Below are 7196 nucleotides of genomic sequence, written 5' to 3' on the forward strand. Positions count from 1 at the left end.
GATGTACTAGATGAGCATGAGTTTCAACTTATTGAATCGAGATTTTTCAAAAAAGAGGATGTTGCTACGTTATGTCCTGATGGAGTTCGTTTATTTTTTAAAAATGAAGATGGTGCTGCCTTTAACAATTTGATTTTGAGCCAATGTGAAAACAAAGTTCTTTCAATGTCCGTAGACGTCATTATTGGCGCTAAAAGTGCTGAGCAAGAAGATAATTTTAGACTTAAATGACATAAAAAATCTGTTATTGACACTGGACTGCCTTATCACATTACTTTTGTCGTTGGAAAGCATTATGTTATTACAACTAACATCGACGTTTCTGATGGTTTGTGCAATGGTGCTGTTGGGAAATTGGTATATCTAGAATTTGATGAAAGTAACACATTAATAAGAGTTTGGCTGTAGTTTTGTGGTTCAGATAAAGTGGGTAGAAAAAAAAGGCAAAAAGCAGTACAAAACAGAGTTGGCAATGTCGCTGTTCCCACTGAATTACGAACAGCAAATATTTCATTAACATCGGATATAAAATGTATAGTCAAACGCAAACATTTTCCATTAACTTCAGCTCTTGCTCTAACTATACATAAGTCGCAAGGTGGAACTTTTGACGAAATAGTATATGAGTATAGTAAAGCACATTCTCAGGAACTCGTTTATGTTGCGCTCTCTCGGGTGACTAATATTGAAAAATTGTATATCACGACAAAAAACGATAATTCTACATTTACAATAGTTTTATCATAATCGAAAGCAAGCTGCATCGACTGCATTTTTGTTGCAAGAATTCAAAAGACTGTCTTTAAATAGTGTTCAGACGATAGCTCAAAGTGTATTAGATTTCATTAGTAATAGAAATGGCATTTCAATAATGACTTTCAACTGCCAAAGTCTAAATAGTCATAAATACGTATTACAAGATTCAGTTACGAGACAAACAAATGTGTTACTTCTTACCGAAACGTGCATGACGCATGATAATCCGATTGAAATACCTTATTTTAATTGTATTGTTCAGTTCAAACGATATACTGTTTCAAAAGGTGGGGTAGCTATGTATTTACCAAAATAAAAATGATATTACTAATATTATGACTCCGAATATTGAAATAAATATTGCACACGTTAGCGATGTTAATGTTAGGCGCTCAGTTGTTGGAGACATTTGTGCGTGCTTATGCAAACTTAAAAATGGCCTACAAATAGTTATGGTAGCAATTTACATTTCTCCGAATCCAAAATTGGACGAGGTAGAACATGTTATTCATCGCACACTGAAGAAGGGTCGAAAATACTTGGTACAAATGGTAATAAATTCCCACTTATCTTGGCTGGCGATTTCAACATTAACTTCGCTGAGAAAAAAGCAGAGCGGTTGACAACTTTTCTATCAAAAACATTGAATTTGAAAATGAATAATGATCCACAAGAGTCTACAACAATATATGGGACCACCATTGACGCGGCAATGATAAATTTTCCTGAATAACCAACAGCTACTGTTAGATAATAAAACCTACATGTATTGTTAAATAATTAAAAATATTTTAAACAATTTTAACTTTTTATTTATTTAATAATATATAATAATAATTTTTTTATTGAACATATGTATATATTTGTAATTCTGTAAAAAAATTTTATTAATAAAGACAAAGAAAACATTTTAAATTTTAAATATTTAGAATTTTAAAAATATTTTAAATTAGGAAAAAGAAAATGCAACCCTGCATTAAAGTGTCGATTGGGGACATTAGAGCAGGACAGACAGTCTACACTTGAAAACAACTCCAAGACATGCAACATAAACAACCCTGCCATCCAACAGTGTAAAAAAATTAGTGAAACAGTAGGTTTTGAAACCCTCAAAAGTACTCGCAGTAGTCAAAAAAGTGGTGAGCTCGCCATAGGTCGATCATACATCTCTGTTGCGCTCATTCAGCAGTGTCATATACATTATTTATGTAAGAATATAGCTGAACTGCTCTAATTACCATAAGCGTCAGCTGATGCAGGGTTGCATTTTCTGAAAATAAAGAATAATTACATACAATTATATAAAATTTCAATATAATATCTAAAACAAAAAGAAAGATTTATTAAATAAAAATAGTGATAAAATCTGAAAAAGCGTAATTAAATAAAAATAATGATAATATCTGAAAAAGAAGATTAACATCATCTAAAAAAAAAACCAAAATATATTAAATACAAATATAATTGACACTGAAAGAAATGTTATTTATATAAAAATGATAGTAATATCTGAAAGAAATATCTGATAGTGCAAAATATAAAACAAACATTTTTTTCACATCTTACTTATATTCGATTGTGCAGGCCGCCTTACCGCATTAAACGCATAAAATACATACATATGTATGTATGTACTTATTTTTCCGTATTTTATTGGACTGCGCAATCCAATTTCAAACAACACGCACTTATTTTCACATACTTACTTAACAATTTATATTTTCTGCTTCTGATAATATTGCTGCTGCTGCTATTTCCAATTCATTCTGATTTCCAATGATATAAAAACAAATGAAGAATTATTTGCAAAATGTTGTTAAAAAATCACATAAAATTCATTCACATACCTCCTTGTTGTACGAGCACGAATGACATGCGTCTTTCAATCGTTTTTTATTACCCTTTTAGGGATTTTCTTTTGGTACTATTGACAATTATGTTTTCTCATTCGCATTCAATCAAATAAATCAGGAAACGAAAGAAACGTTTTTTCACCGCATTTAGGTAAACAAAAAATAACCCGAAAATGTGGGTTGGTGTTAGTGCATAGAGAAAAAATGTGTAAGAAAGAAGAAAAATGTGTAAGTGAGAAAAGTGGTTAGCCGTGGCTGGCAGGGAATATACTGCAATACATACAAACACATACACATATGTATATTTAGTTATTTAAGATTGTTTCCTAAAATAGTATATAAGTAATGAAAATACAATATAAAAATTAAAGACATAACAAGACGTCTGACAGCAAACAGCAACGCGAACGGACGTAGAGTAGCGCAAACAAACGCAAACGCAAATAAACGCAAACACAAAAGGCCGTATGTTAGGGAAAAACATTGCGCGTTGTGATAACTCAACAATGAATTTCCCAAACCCTTCTTCCCTAAGCGAGGGCGAACTTACCGCCCTCATTAAAGACGTCCGTGGGTATCTGCTCAGAGTAGAGCACATGCTCAGTAATTACAAATTCACCTCCACAAAATCCAACGACAACCCCATAGACAACTCTAACGACGCTACTACCTCTCCCTCTCCCGAAAATGCTCAAATGAGCATCGATCCGCCCGATGACTTCGTGTTCATCGAAATTCGCCGCCGGAAAATACCCAAACGGGAAAACCCCAAACGGGAAGAACCCAAACGGGAAATTCCAAAGCGGCGCCGCTCCATATCCCCGACCGAAACCGTTAAACTTGACGAAATTGACGACTTCTGCTCCTCATCCTCCTCCGATTAGAGCGAGGACATAACCCCCCCTAAGAAAAGAAACCCTCCTCCTATTCGAATCCTCAAGAAGGAATCGTGGGACAAGGTGAGCTCCGGTCTGCGCAAAGCAGACATTCAAATCAGATCGGCTAAAGTGGTATCTGAAGCCATCATTGTCTACCCCGAAACTGTTGACGGGTTTCGGAAACTTACCTCTGCCCTGGAAAAGCACGAAATCCTCTACACAACCAATCAGCTCCATCAGGACAAGGACCTGATTGTCGCTATCAGAGGCGTCCACGAATGCCTCGATGACGAAACCATCCTCAACGAATTGAGGATGAAAAATTCAGCGGTGAAGAGTATTCACCGCATGCGCAGGGCCCAAAAATATGGCCCCTAATAACCGTCAATCTTGACCCTTCGCACTCCGCAGCGAAGGCGTTTTTTGACCTGAAAACAATCGCTGGCCTCAGCGTCAGAGTAGAGGCAAAGCGTAAGTCCAAGGTAATTCCACAATGCCTCCGGTGCCTCAATTTCACCCACACTGCGAACTACTGCTTCGTTCCTTGGGCCTGCGCCTTCTGCGGTCGCTCCCATGCCACGGCATCCTGCGCTCTCAAAGAGCAAAAAAACGCGAAGTCCACCTGCATCCACTGCAAGGGCCCACATCGCGCCACCTATCGGGGTTGCCCTAAAGCCCCCCAAAAACACCAACCCGGACCTCCAAAAAAGGCCCACAAAAAAGCAACTCGCTCCCCGGCACAAACCACACCACAACCCCAACCCCAACCACGAGCCCAAGGGCCAACTCGATCATACGCCGATGTTGCCAAAATGCAAACAAAAACGCAACGGTCAATCCTGTCCCAAATATCGCTCACTTAGAGAAGCTTTTTCGGGACTTCCTGTCCACCGTCAACAGGAACTAACCGTGGCCTGATGATCCTAAACTGGAACGCCAACGGGCTTTCCACTCCCAAAAGGACCGAATTGATCCAGCTAATAAATGACAAATCCATTGATGTCTTATGCATCACCGAAACTCACTTAAACTCCAAAAAATCCCTTTATATCCCGAACTTCACAATCTACAGAAACGACCGCCCAGATTCCAAAGGGGGCGGTGTCGCCATCTGTGTGAAGAGCTCTATTCACCACCTAGCCGCCAACACTGGCCCCTCAATACTCGAGGCTGTAGGAATTGGCGTATTCCTCAATTCACGCAGACACAGGATCATCACTGTGTATATACCTCCTGACCAAAGCCCTCTCAACATTACATCCCTCTTCAACTCCTCCACTCCTACCATTATTGCAGGCGATTTCAATTCCAAATATTGGATTTGGAACCGTTCTACGAATAATGCTAACGGATTAACCCTCTGGAGAATGTCTCTCCAACACAACTTCAACATCGAAGCTCCCTCCGAACCGACCTACCACCCTACAAGTCCCAGATTCCAAGCAAGCACCTTGGACTTATTCCTGACTAAAAACGTGACCCTCAACAGAGACCCCTGGACCCTCCCGGAGCTCAGTTCAGACCACTTCCCGGTCTACCCCGCCCCCTACTTTCTCCTCGGTTAAAGTCAAAAACCGATTTGTCTGACGGAGGTCAGGTCCAAAGGGAAATAATTTCAGCCACCTCCTCAATTGAAGCTACCAATAACCCAACCAACCTTCCCCTACGTATCCGTGCACTCATTGCCAGGAAAAACAAAATCCGCAAACTCTGGCAAAAACACAGACTTCCTCGGCTACGCCAAACTTTAAATTCCACTCAAAGGGAATTAAAGGTTCTCTTCCTCCAAAGAAGCTATGAAGACTTAAATTCTTTTATCGCTGAAGCCGAACAGCACCTTAAAAGTTGCTGGAAGGTTATCAGATCCTTACGAAACCGTAAACTCCACTTCCCCGCCCTAATTAAAGGCGGTATATCTTACCCACAGGACAAGGACAAAGCCAACGTCCTCGCTCAATCCCTCAAAAATCAATGCTCCCCCTTTCCAAGCCTTCAAAAATTCTCTTCTTTTCACGAAGAAGTGTCAGAAATTGTCCGGGGCACAACCTTCCAGACGGTCGAGTTTCAGCCCACCTCCCTCAAAGAAGTCTCCGAGGCTATCCGCGCCCTCAAAAACCGGAAAGCTCCAGGCCAGTATCGGTAACGGCGTCTTAAAAGTCCTACCGCGCAAACACCTTGTTGCCCTAAACAACATCATAAACGCCATGATGCGTTTCCAATATTTTCCCCCGGCCTGGAAAGCCGCCACAGTCGTCTTTCTTCTCAAACCGGGTAAACCCCTAAGCGATCCGGCAAACCATCGCCCCATCAGCCTACTCTGCACCCTCAGCAAAGTAGCTGAAAGCATAATTCTCTCCCGACTGGAGAAATTTGTCTCGGAAAAGAAAATTCTCCCCGACTTCCAACATGGGTTTCGAATGCAACACGGCACCGCACACCAACTTCTGCGGGTCTCCGAATTCGTCGCTAACAATCTCAACAAAGGAAGACACATTCCTATGCTCCTGCTTGATTGCAAATAAGCATTCGATCGGGTCTGGCATGATGGGCTTATTTATAAGCTTATAAAGCTAAACTTCCCAATGTACCTCATTGGTTTAGTCAAATCTTTCTTGACTGACCGACAAATCACTGCTCGGGTGAATAGTGAGCTCTCTGAAGCTCACCCGATCACGGCGGGAGTCCCTCAGGGCTCCAAATTCTCCCCAGTGCTGTTTTACATTTATTGTTACGACATCCCAACCGAGGAGAAAATCCTCACCGCTCAATATGCGGATGATATCGCCTTCTTGTACGCCTCCCGTACAATTAACTTCAGCACATCCGCCATCAATAAATTCATCCCCACCGTCCTCAACTGGTACTGGTTGTAGAGATCCGACATCAACACAACCAAATCTGAGGCAATCTTCTTTTCACGGAGGAAACGCATTCCACCAAGAATCCTGGTAAATAGGTTCCCCATCAAATGGAGCCCTTCGGCGAAATACCTCGGTGTTGTCTTCCACAGGCGGCTAACCTGGTCGAAACAAATCACAGCAGTTCGAGGTAAAGCCAATGGAGCCTTCAGCTCATTAAAACCCTTTTTTACCAACAAAAAGGTTTCCCCAAGCACCAAAAAACGAGCTTTTAATGCCATCATTAGAAGCATCTGCTCCTACGCGATCCCTATTTGGGGCTCTGCCTCACCCAGACAACTACCCAGGCTTCAAGCCACATACATGCGTCTACTGAGACAAGCTCTTAATTTCCCGTGGTATGTTAGAAACAAACAGATCCTAGAGGAAACAAATCTTCCTTCCATTCAATCGGCAGCCATTTCCTACGCTGCAAATCTCCGGGCATCAGTAGCATCCCACGCAAACCCCAACATCAACTGTCTTGCCACTCTTAGGTGCAAGAAAACCGACTGTTTCAGAAGGCCATGTATCCTAACAAATCCTTCCGCTCCCACCTAACCAAAAACTCGAGCTTCGCTTTTCAGCGTCAGATTCTTTTGAGAGCCACTCACAATTGAATCTTCCTCCTCTCTCCCACAAAATTCACACTAGGTTCATAACCATATGGTTGGCAACCGGTGTGGGGGTTTTAGTCGGTAGGCGCATCTCGCGAATCCGACACTACCCGCCAGGGTGTCTTTAGAAGATTTCCCCCCCACATCTCTTCAAAAAAAAAAAAAAAAATAGAATGAATAAATTCTTCCTCGGTA

At 41.1% G+C, this 7196-nt stretch overlaps 1 long non-coding RNA gene across 1 annotated transcript; it reads right to left on the reverse strand.

The window, feature by feature from the left end:
• Positions 1–1625: 1625 nt before the first annotated feature.
• On the reverse strand, positions 1626–3457 carry LOC126764360 (uncharacterized). Its single transcript, XR_007667972.1, has 3 exons — positions 2604–3457; positions 2463–2522; positions 1626–2026 (listed from the first exon to the last, which is right to left on the reverse strand). It is a non-coding gene; the product is annotated as an uncharacterized LOC126764360 (long non-coding RNA).
• Between the last annotated feature and the right edge of the window lie 3739 nt (positions 3458–7196).

The sequence above is a fragment of the Bactrocera neohumeralis genome, unplaced genomic scaffold, assembly GCF_024586455.1.
Source record: "Bactrocera neohumeralis isolate Rockhampton unplaced genomic scaffold, APGP_CSIRO_Bneo_wtdbg2-racon-allhic-juicebox.fasta_v2 cluster09, whole genome shotgun sequence".
Lineage (NCBI taxonomy): Eukaryota > Metazoa > Arthropoda > Insecta > Diptera > Tephritidae > Bactrocera > Bactrocera neohumeralis.